Here is a 9,603-nt window from a genome sequence, read left to right on the forward strand (position 1 = left end):
GCATGCTGGATGGGGCTGGAGGTTTTGTCCATACTGTCTAGTGGGGCTGGTTGGTGGCACATGCCTGGCCATGCACTGCCTGAGAGACAGAACCATCTCCCAGCCAGAGAGCCTTTGGGTAATTAAAAAGTAGGAATGATCTGGGGGCACATTGTTTCCTGCTTTGTTTTGTTTAGTAACATAGACAGGAAGATACAGTGGGGCTATCAGGGCAGCCTCTAAGCAGGCAAGACCCATGCACACACACAAAAACACACACTTTTTGGAGTTAGGGTCACATGTTTGAGCTTAATGTTAGAGTTTTGTGTTGAGGAGATAAAAAGAGCTTGAGGCCTTTTGCAACAGGACAGTTGTGGCTGCCAAACTGCAAGGCAAGTCCTGGAAAGAAACAAGTTCATTCTGTAACTCTTTTTCTTATCATTTACTTATTAACAGCTCTCTCTGGCTCTCACCTGAAGCTGCTGACCTGTTCCTCCTAGACAGAGTAATTAACAGGGAGACAATGATCTGCAGAGGGCAAGGAGCAGCCTGTGCTGGGGAGGGGGAGGAGGCAGGGAAGGGCTGTGGGAGGCCGAAGGTCATAGAGGAAAGAGCTATTTATGGCCCTAAGAGGGAGGATTCAGTAAAGGGCCATCTAGCTCGACTTGACTTCCTCTTGACCTATCACTTCTGGGAGATACTGGTGCAACTACTTGCCCGCAAGGGCTTCCAGTGTCCCCAGTGTCTGGGTACAAGGGATAGACTGGTGAAGGTGGTAGTGGACAGAGGAGAACATGGTGGACCATGTGTCAGCTCCATTAAAATCGTGAGGTGGTATTTAAAGTGTGAAGGAAGAGGTCTTGCAATGTCCTGTAGTCTTCTTCACTGCTAGCCCCTGTAACTGCTTCTGGAAACAGAGACGGGAAAGCTCTTTGCTCTGCATGTTGGAAGGGCTCCATTTCCCCTCCCAGTCTTTGCTGTGGTTATTTCGACAGAAAGTCCGTGGGACAGTAACTCTCTGTTCATGCCCGTAGCTAGCACAGAGGGCTCTGATCTCTATCTCACAGTCTCTCTGCTAAACACGGTGCAAGTAACTGCTTGACAAACAGAGAGAGCAACTCTGGCTCATACACGTGTATCTGACCTCCACATCTGGGCCAGTCCCTTGACGTCCTGCTACAAACACTGTTTTGAAACATACCCCTTATAAATTATGACCCTTTGCATATTTGTGTCACTCAGGCCACCTTCTCTTCTTTGCTGGAATGTGCTGAGACTGGTCACAACTGCTGGGGGGATTCCCAGGCGACACCTCGGCAAGAAATTAGCTCTGTGGTGCAACCGAGTGACAAGATACAAGAAGAACCCTTCTAAATAACTCCCTCCAGAGAGAAGGGTTGAAGGCGTGATATTATGTTAGATAACCATGTTAAATTGCATCTAAAAAGGAAGTTGGTAATTCCTAATATATTTTTGATGAAACATGACTTTTTTTAAAATGAAGAGCATTTTTATGGAACAATCCTATGAGATGCCAAATGTTTTGGCCCTGATCTAGCTAGATATTTAACCACACACTTCATTTCTTAAGCTGCTCATGTGCCTAAATATTTTGTTGGCTCAAGTCCAGAGCTCTCAGCATTCTGTGTGGTGTCAAAGGACCAGGTCTGCATTTGCAGCAGCATTGCTGAACTCAGGCTATAATAATTTCAATCATCACACAGAAAGTATTTTCAGTTAGTTTACTACCCAACAAAAAACTTAAATTTCCTTGGGATTTCTCTCTTAGATGTGTGTTTTCTGATTGGTGTTCTAGTAGACAGGTTTGCTAGTCAGAGTATTCGTGGAACAAGAGACTTGTAAGTAAAATTTAGTGGGAGCTAATGGAATATTATTTTGTCCTAAAAATTCCAGGATTGTCACTTAAGACATGACTTTAAAAGTGACTGAAGATCCATGGGGAAAGAAATGGAGCGTGTGACCACTCCATCCAGTCAAAGCTGACCAAGACAGTTGGAATCATTCACAGAAATTATTTAGAAAATAATTTCAAACAACAGATGGGGAGGAATTATCACCTGATGGCAGACAACCCGTGAGCAGAGACCAAGTTCTTGAGCAAAGCAGTTCTCTGCAGATGGCTGGTTCAATAGGAAAGAATAAAAAAACGAACCTGACCATTAACAAAAAGTGAAGCGAACGAGTAGGTTTCACTGGTACTACTGAAGGGAGTACAAAAACCAAGAAACAAACAGCTGTAGGTGGGAAAAGGTGAGTCTGATTTCTAATCTTGTGTGTTGTAATTATGGTGTTAAATGTGCAAGCGCAACGTGAATGGATGAGATGGCATAACTGGAAGGAATTTGTGGAAGAGAGCTGAGCAGAAACAGGCTCTGTCAAAGCCAAAAAGGATACATGCCAACGTTGTTTCTCTTGGCATAGGTCAAAAAGCAGACTGTGTGACAAGAGAGAAATTGGAGAAGACTGAGATAATGCCCAATTAGATCATGCAGTTCACCTCCCTGGGGCCTGTGACAGACTGGTAAGGAATTATTTTTTTTGCTGAGGAGGGAAAAAAGAAGATGTCAGAAATTTGAAAGTTTTTTTCTTCCCTTCTCCCAGAAACTTAACTCAAACCAAAACCTCACTGAAAAATGTCATTTCAAGCTTAATATGTTCACTCCCCTCTTGCTGTCTTATAAGAAAAAAATTCAGATACATGTTGTGAAAATGCTCAGTAAGTCCACGCTTTAATTTCCTGCTACAACAAAATTTTGAGAAGACCTAATAATGCCTTTTGTTATTGCTGAAATCCTTCTCAGTCACCTGTAATCCTGAGCCCCATTGCATCAGAGCATCCCAGGTATGTTGTTAGAGATGTTCCTGATAGTGCATAGCCAGAGCAGAGCCTGATTCACCTGTGCCTGGGTTAGCCCAAGATGGGATGAGCCATTTGCCACACAAAAACTAGTTGCTTTGTTCTTGTGGCTCCTTTCCATACATGTTATGACAGCTCCAGAGGGAGGTTGACCACCTCAATAGTAGTTTTCACATGAATTGTGAGCCTGCCTTAATTTTGAGAAGATTTTGGGGAATTATTAATGTTCTCCTGAGCCCAGAAATCATGACACTTAGGTTACCTCTAACTGAGCCCCCTGACTGGCTGTCCTAAATTTGGCAAGAGACTTCTATATGTTGGCAGTTGGAGGGATGGGAGCAGTATCTGAGCACACGCTGAATTTAATCTGTGGTGAGGCTGTACTGGGAACTGGTATCAGGACCAAGAATAAAACTGTGATTCCCTAAGCCCTGTATTGTACCACAATATCTGCTCAGGCTCTTCTGGCACTCCTGTAGCCTTTTTCCTCATTACAATCTTCTATAGCTTTAAATAGTGAATATTCCCAGTGAGTTTCACTGCCAGGAATTTTCTCACTTGATATTATTCTGCTTCATTTTTATCTCCTTATCTTTGCAGAGAAGTCCCTGCTCTTATCCTACCATCCTACCTAACTCTGGTTTTGTTATTATCTTCCATCTAAACATACCATGTTTATCTCCACCTGTAGCAATGCTTTTAACACTCCTGGGACTGAAGTTCTGCACTGTGATGTGCTGGTGGGGATATAAATCCAGCTTACCAGACAGTAACAATCAGAATTATAATTTACTTTGGAAAACGTGACTATGAAGTATTTTCTTAGCATTACCATACTTCCTTATTGCCATGTGTAATAGGCTGAGTTAAAGACACCTGCTTGAGAGAGTGACTGGCTTGTACGTAAGTGGATCTTCCCTCAGAAGAGGAGTGGTCCTTCTCTTCATTACACTCCATCGATGGGCTAATGAGTACTGGTACCAGTAGCAGTACCTACAATCAGACTGGTGGATTTAACCTGAGCTGGTCAGACTTCAGATAGCACATGCAGCTGGAGGGAAAACACCGGGGTTTGTGACTGCATCGCCCAACAGAAGGAAGCAGAAGAGAGAGGAGCAAAATCACGGCATCATTACACGTTTGTTAGGAGGTGGTTGCAGTTGACTGATCTCTGGCTCATCCATCCAGCTAAGTACTGAGAAGAACTCCCAGGTGTGGGAACAGCCACCCTCTGGATAGAGATCTCAGTCCCTCCTGCATGTGTGGTACCAGAGGGGTGGATGGCAGAGGGGGCTGCTCTGACATTTCCTCTCCTCCCTCTCTGAGGAGGAACCTTGTCCTTGTGAGGCTGCCAATAGCCAGCTCAGCCCTGTGTGACCAACTACAACTGCTGCTCCTGTGTCCTTTCCCCCCAGGTGCTGCGTTCATTAGCTGTGAGGCCTTAGTTTTATGGGAACCCTCCCACCCACCCTTCCTCCTGGCTTAATGACAGGCCCATTAAAGAGAAGCCAATAAAGCCACGGTGGAAGAACAGCGCGAGGGACGGTTTCCTGCCCATCTTCTTCATGCGTGAGCCAGGTCTGAGGGCAGGAGGAGACAAAGATACTCCTAAGTTACGTAGAGGTGACCCCTGAGAGCGGGCAGAGGCCACAGCTTGCAGGCCAGCTTTCACACTCCACTTTGGGGCTCTCTTGCGTAAACTTTTCCCAGTGTGGGGTTGAGGGTTTTTTTGTGTTGTTTTTTTTTTTTCATCTCTGAGGAGGGAGGAACAAGGTCTTTTAATGAGGGGAGGATTAACAGGCCATAAGACTCTGCCCTGAAAGAGCCAGTCTGTCTGTGGGGCCGCTCAGCAGGACACAGGGTAATTGGATTGGATCCCGAAGAGCACCTTGAATCAGTTCTGAGGAGGCCGCAGCGGGTTGCTCCGAAGGGGGCTGGGGGCCAGGGAGGAGGGGAGCGTGTGTCTCTTTAGAGAAGCCAGAGCCAAGATGGGGGATCAGCCAGCTCATTAAGGGATTAGAGTGTTTGTTCTTCTCAAGACTTTTGTTGCTAAAACACTTTGCGCAGCATTTTCTGGAGCCTGGGGAGCTTAAAGAGCTTGTCAGAGCCCTGCTCCTGTCCCCATACAAGAGCAGAGACACTCTTTCCTCTGGCCTTCCTGCCAGTGCCTACGGCAGCTATTGCTAGTGACAGCTCCACTCTCTCAGCCCTTCTCATCTCTGGTCAGAGTGCTTCTGTCTCCTGTGGGTTTTGAGGTAAATGGGAAGGATAATAAGGAGTATGAAGCAAAAGAAGCACATCAGGAGGGAGTCCTTTGACAGTGAGGGACACTAACTTGAGCTTTTTCCTTAGTATTTGTTACATGGACAATGAAGGACTTAGCATGTTCTGTGGTGCTCTTTGCAACCTTTTACCTTCCCATGGGCCGTGTTCTTGGTCTCCAGCACTTAAGGTAGCAAGTTTGAGGCACAAGCTAATTTGTGTATCTGCCCTTCATATGAACGCTGTGGCTAGAAATTATTGAAAGACTAATGTACCTAACAGCATCACCTGAAATGGGCTGGCTGTTGAGATGCAATGCTATAAGAGGCTGGACAGGGAAGGAATGGTGCAGTGAGACCTTGCCTGAGAGCACAGCTGGCCAGGAAGCTTGGTTCTCTTCTGGACCAGGGACAGAAAGTGAAAGCTCTAAAGTCCAAATCAAGATGCACTCAGGTAGCAGTGTGGGCTGTTAGGAGAAGATGTCAAAGCAATATGTGGATAAAGCTCAGTTGTCATCAGTTCATCCATTCTCATGGCCCACACAGAGATTTCTCATCCAACTATCCTTCACCTGAGCTGTCCTGAGGCATGTGGCTCTGGGCATGAATAAACCCTGTCCTGGTTGGCCAGAGGTAAAAATCCCAATTCACTGGCAGGACAAATGCCAGGGTTGGTGTTGGAGGGACTATGCATTTCTGGGGATTCTTCAGAGTTTTAGCTTTGGGGTGAATTTGGCCTCCACTTTCAGAGAAATCTGGGGGCTGGGCAAGTGGGGTTAAATCTGTTGTGTGGAACAGCAAATGGAAGGGAGTTCAACAGGACCTCTTCAGCTCCCAGTCTAAGTTGCAATCCCACCTTCTGTCTCTGCTGAGCATGAATTTCATCTAGGGAAGGAGGGGGTGGAAGAAGGAGACAGACAGGCAGGCAGGGGAGGGATGTGGGGGGGAAGAGAGTTACAGGGAAAATAAATGAGACTCCCCTATAATTAATTGTTTGAAGGGAGTGCCCCACTCAGCTGTGAATTCTGAAATGATTATTGGATTTGCAGGCAGACGGGGAACAGAACGGGTCGGGTGCGCGATTAATATCTTATTGATAGCGGATTAAGAGAGCGAGATCAAATCTTTAACTGAGTGGAGATGCAGTTTATCAATTTGTCACAAAAAATGTAGCAATCAGAAGCAGAGAACATCAGGGTGGCTTATGGATCGATTCGTGTCAGTGCCTCACAGTGCAGCTCCACAAGGAAACCAGCTTCCCCCCAGGTGCCCAAGAGCTGGAGGAGATCGTCTTGGTGCTGGCCATGCTGAGAAGGGTGGGCCCAAAGACAGGCAGGCCTCCAGGTGCAGGGGTGCCACCAGGAGAGCTGCAGGCAGGTAATGTCATGCTCCATGGATGCTACACAGCAGAAGGAGGTATGGGGTGCAAGAAAAGCAGTGGTGCCTGGGGAGCACTAGCTTCCTGAAAGTGGGACAGTGGGATATCTGAAGGCTCAGCCCTTAGTATGACAGTAGATGGGCTTGCAACCAGCCAGAGCTCACCAGGCTTCAGGGTAATGTGTGGAACCTGCTAAATAAACTTTTCAAACTGCTTCAGATGTAGCTGGATGGTACTAATATTAGTATTAGCTCATGTGCTATTGGGCCATATGATGCAAAGTGGTGGGTGCTGCCTGGCTTACTGGCTGTGGGCTTCCCACTCCTGTTGGAGAACTTATGCATTTCTAACATTGAGATGTTAGTACTTCTAAATTCTGTTCACAGCTCTGCTGTCTCAATTCTACTGATGAGTGCTTTCCTCTAAGCAACCTGGCATTGATGTGTGTTCTGTGTTTTAGTAGTCTAGTTTGTTGACCAGCTCCTCAGCCTTGATCTGCCAGTATTCATGGTTTATGCAGGGAAGGTATCTGCAGCTATTGAAAGCATCTCCATAGCTGGGCAAAAAGGTAGGAACTCCGCCAAAAATACCTAGCTTAGGAAAGTCTTTTCTGCATCTTGAGGTAGTTCTGTGATATGAAACACCTTCTTCCAGCTCTAAAGAGTATACTGGTTACTTGGGGTCTTCTCAAAAAGCCTGATCTCTTAGTTGAAAATCTAGGATTCTCAATTAGAAAATAAAAATCACTTCTAGTCCACACAGCCTTAAGCTTTTCAAAAATAACCCCTAAAGGCTAAAAGCAGAAGGCAAAGGAAGAAGAGCTCAGAGTTAGATGGGTGGTGCTATTTGTTTTTTATTAAATCAAACTTTTGATTTGCAGTCCTCCCTTTTAGATTTTTGTTGTGAATGTTTGCTTTTAGCAAACAGGGAAAACAAACCCAAGGCAAATGTTTAATGAGTACCTCTTTCAGAGCAGGCACTGTAAGCAGCTGTGATGTCTCTGCAGCAGAGCCTGGCACCAGACTTCAGTCACCAGTTGGACTCCAGCATTTTTTATTTTTTATTGCTAACGTAAAACTTCCTGCTATTCCAACAGATGGGGGATGGCCTGTAGAAGCCAGCAGCCTCCTTGGTGGGCTGTGGAGTCGACAGGAGTCTCTGATAGCAATTTCCCTTCTCTTAAGGCCTTGCTAGAGCTGTTTCAGTCCCTTGGGCCTTTGCAAAAGATGCTGTGCACCTGGGTGAAGCACGCGATTATGGAATGGCTGTACTTAAAGGCAGCCTCTCACGCCGGCACTGCTGGCTTTGAAGGCAATTACATTCTCACCAGGGTTGTTGGGTTTTCACGTGAGGCCTCCTGGCTCTTTGCAGTCGTTCTCAGGGTCCTGGGGTGCAATACAGGCCTCTGGGGCTCAGAGGGAGTACAGGTGAGAAAGCAGCCCCAGCTGGAAGCCCTTGCCCTTGGAAGCTGAATAGAGAAGATGCAGGGGGAGGAAAATCAAAGATGAGTTGGTTAATCCATGGCCTTGTTTTACTGCCTGCTATTTACTCCCCTATATTATGCGGCTTTTTCCTTACCAGCACCAGAGCCTGTGAGGGGCTTTGACTTCTGCCAGGTTTTTGGAGTGCTTGGAGAGCCAGGGAGGGGCACCACACTGCTGTGAGGGCTGTGAGCACCACAAGGGAGGGTCTGGGAGCTGATGAATCCTTGATCTTGCTAACACATCCAGCTAAATCAAGTTGTGTGGTTTGTTCTGTGTTGGCATCAGGACAAAAGCCTGTATGTCAGCCTGGTTTAACTGGTATGTGTTGGCTGAGTGAGACCAGTGCATGCTCACTGCAAGGATGTAAGGTCTTGGGGTCTGCTAGGGTGCATATTCCAAAGTGAAGGGAAAGAGAAAGCATTACAGAGAGGTGTAGCTGTGCACTGAGATGCCCTCTTTCCAGGCCGGTTTGTGATGGAAACCATGAGGTGGAGAAAGCTGTTGGCCATCAACTTTGTGTTTGCGTGGGGAGTCAAGTGGGAACGGCTGGGGAGGAATTCATGACCCAAGCCACATGCCTTGGTCTTCATGTGTGACCTTCCCTGCCTCTTTCACTGATCCCATCACTGTTCCTGAGGTCTTATACAGCTCTCTTTACCTCTCTGTCCCTTTGCTAGGCAAGCGAAGCCTGGTACATCTCAGCTGGCTTGCTCTTTAGATGGAGAAGACAATATGGTCCTGGTGCAGCCACTTTAACCTGGGGATTCCTATACGACTCGAAGGAAATGGTGGTCTTCTCTCTTTTTATAGAACCTGCTTTTGTACATGTAATACAGTGGCCTCTGCTAAGGCTTAAATCTGATGTTGTTCAAGTCCAGGGGAAAGAGGGCTGAGCTAGGGTGGACTTTTCCCTTTGCCAGCAGTACCTTCCTAAAGCATGGCTGCTGTATTAGGACTCCTGTTGCCATGAGCTTCCCTGTGCTGAGTATCTCCAAGTGGGAGCATGTGGGGCATCACAGCCATGGATGCCTCACAATGGAACCTTGGGAAGTCTGTGGACAGCACAGTCTGTGGCACGGTTAAAAGAAAAAGAATTTGTAGCAAGAAAGGGTCTGAAGAGGAGACAGTGCTGAAGGTGGGCTGAATGTGTGGGAAGGCAAAGACAACAGATAGGGAGGGGGCGATTGAGATGACACTTCGGCTGCTCTTTCTGTCCACTATTGTATAAACATGTTGAAAGCGATAGAGAGCCTTTGTTTTCGAAAGACTCCTGAATTAATTGTGATGTACACACTGCCCTTCAACAAGCTCTGGGCCTCTTGTTCACTTCTCCCCTCAGCCTTTCATAGCATCGCCTTGACAGTCCACTCCACCTCCAGGGCCAGCACCTTCCCCGAGCCCCGCCGCTGGCACCCCTACCCAGCCCGGGCTTTGCTCCGCCACGTCGCACCCGAGGCCTTGGGGCGGACCGGGGCGCTGTGCCGCTCCCCGACGGCCCTCGTGGCTGTCATATGAGCGGTGTGGCCTTTCCTAGCACCGGGATCGGGGGGGCTAATTAGCGCATTCAGAGGCGCTGCTGGAGTGGAAAGGCGCTCGTCTGTCGGCAGGGGCCGGCAGGTGACC

General features: G+C 47.3%; 1 long non-coding RNA gene across 1 annotated transcript; it reads right to left on the minus strand.

Moving 5' to 3' along the window:
* Positions 1-3,627: 3,627 nt before the first annotated feature.
* On the minus strand, positions 3,628-9,383 carry LOC113958756. The gene is made up of 2 exons (XR_003531603.1): positions 8,075-9,383; positions 3,628-7,964 (listed from the first exon to the last, which is right to left on the minus strand). It is a non-coding gene; the product is annotated as an uncharacterized LOC113958756 (long non-coding RNA).
* Positions 9,384-9,603: the final 220 nt, after the last annotated feature.

This window comes from Corapipo altera, unplaced genomic scaffold (assembly GCF_003945725.1).
Source record: "Corapipo altera isolate COAL_440 unplaced genomic scaffold, ASM394572v1 327, whole genome shotgun sequence".
Classification (NCBI taxonomy): Eukaryota; Metazoa; Chordata; class Aves; order Passeriformes; family Pipridae; genus Corapipo; species Corapipo altera.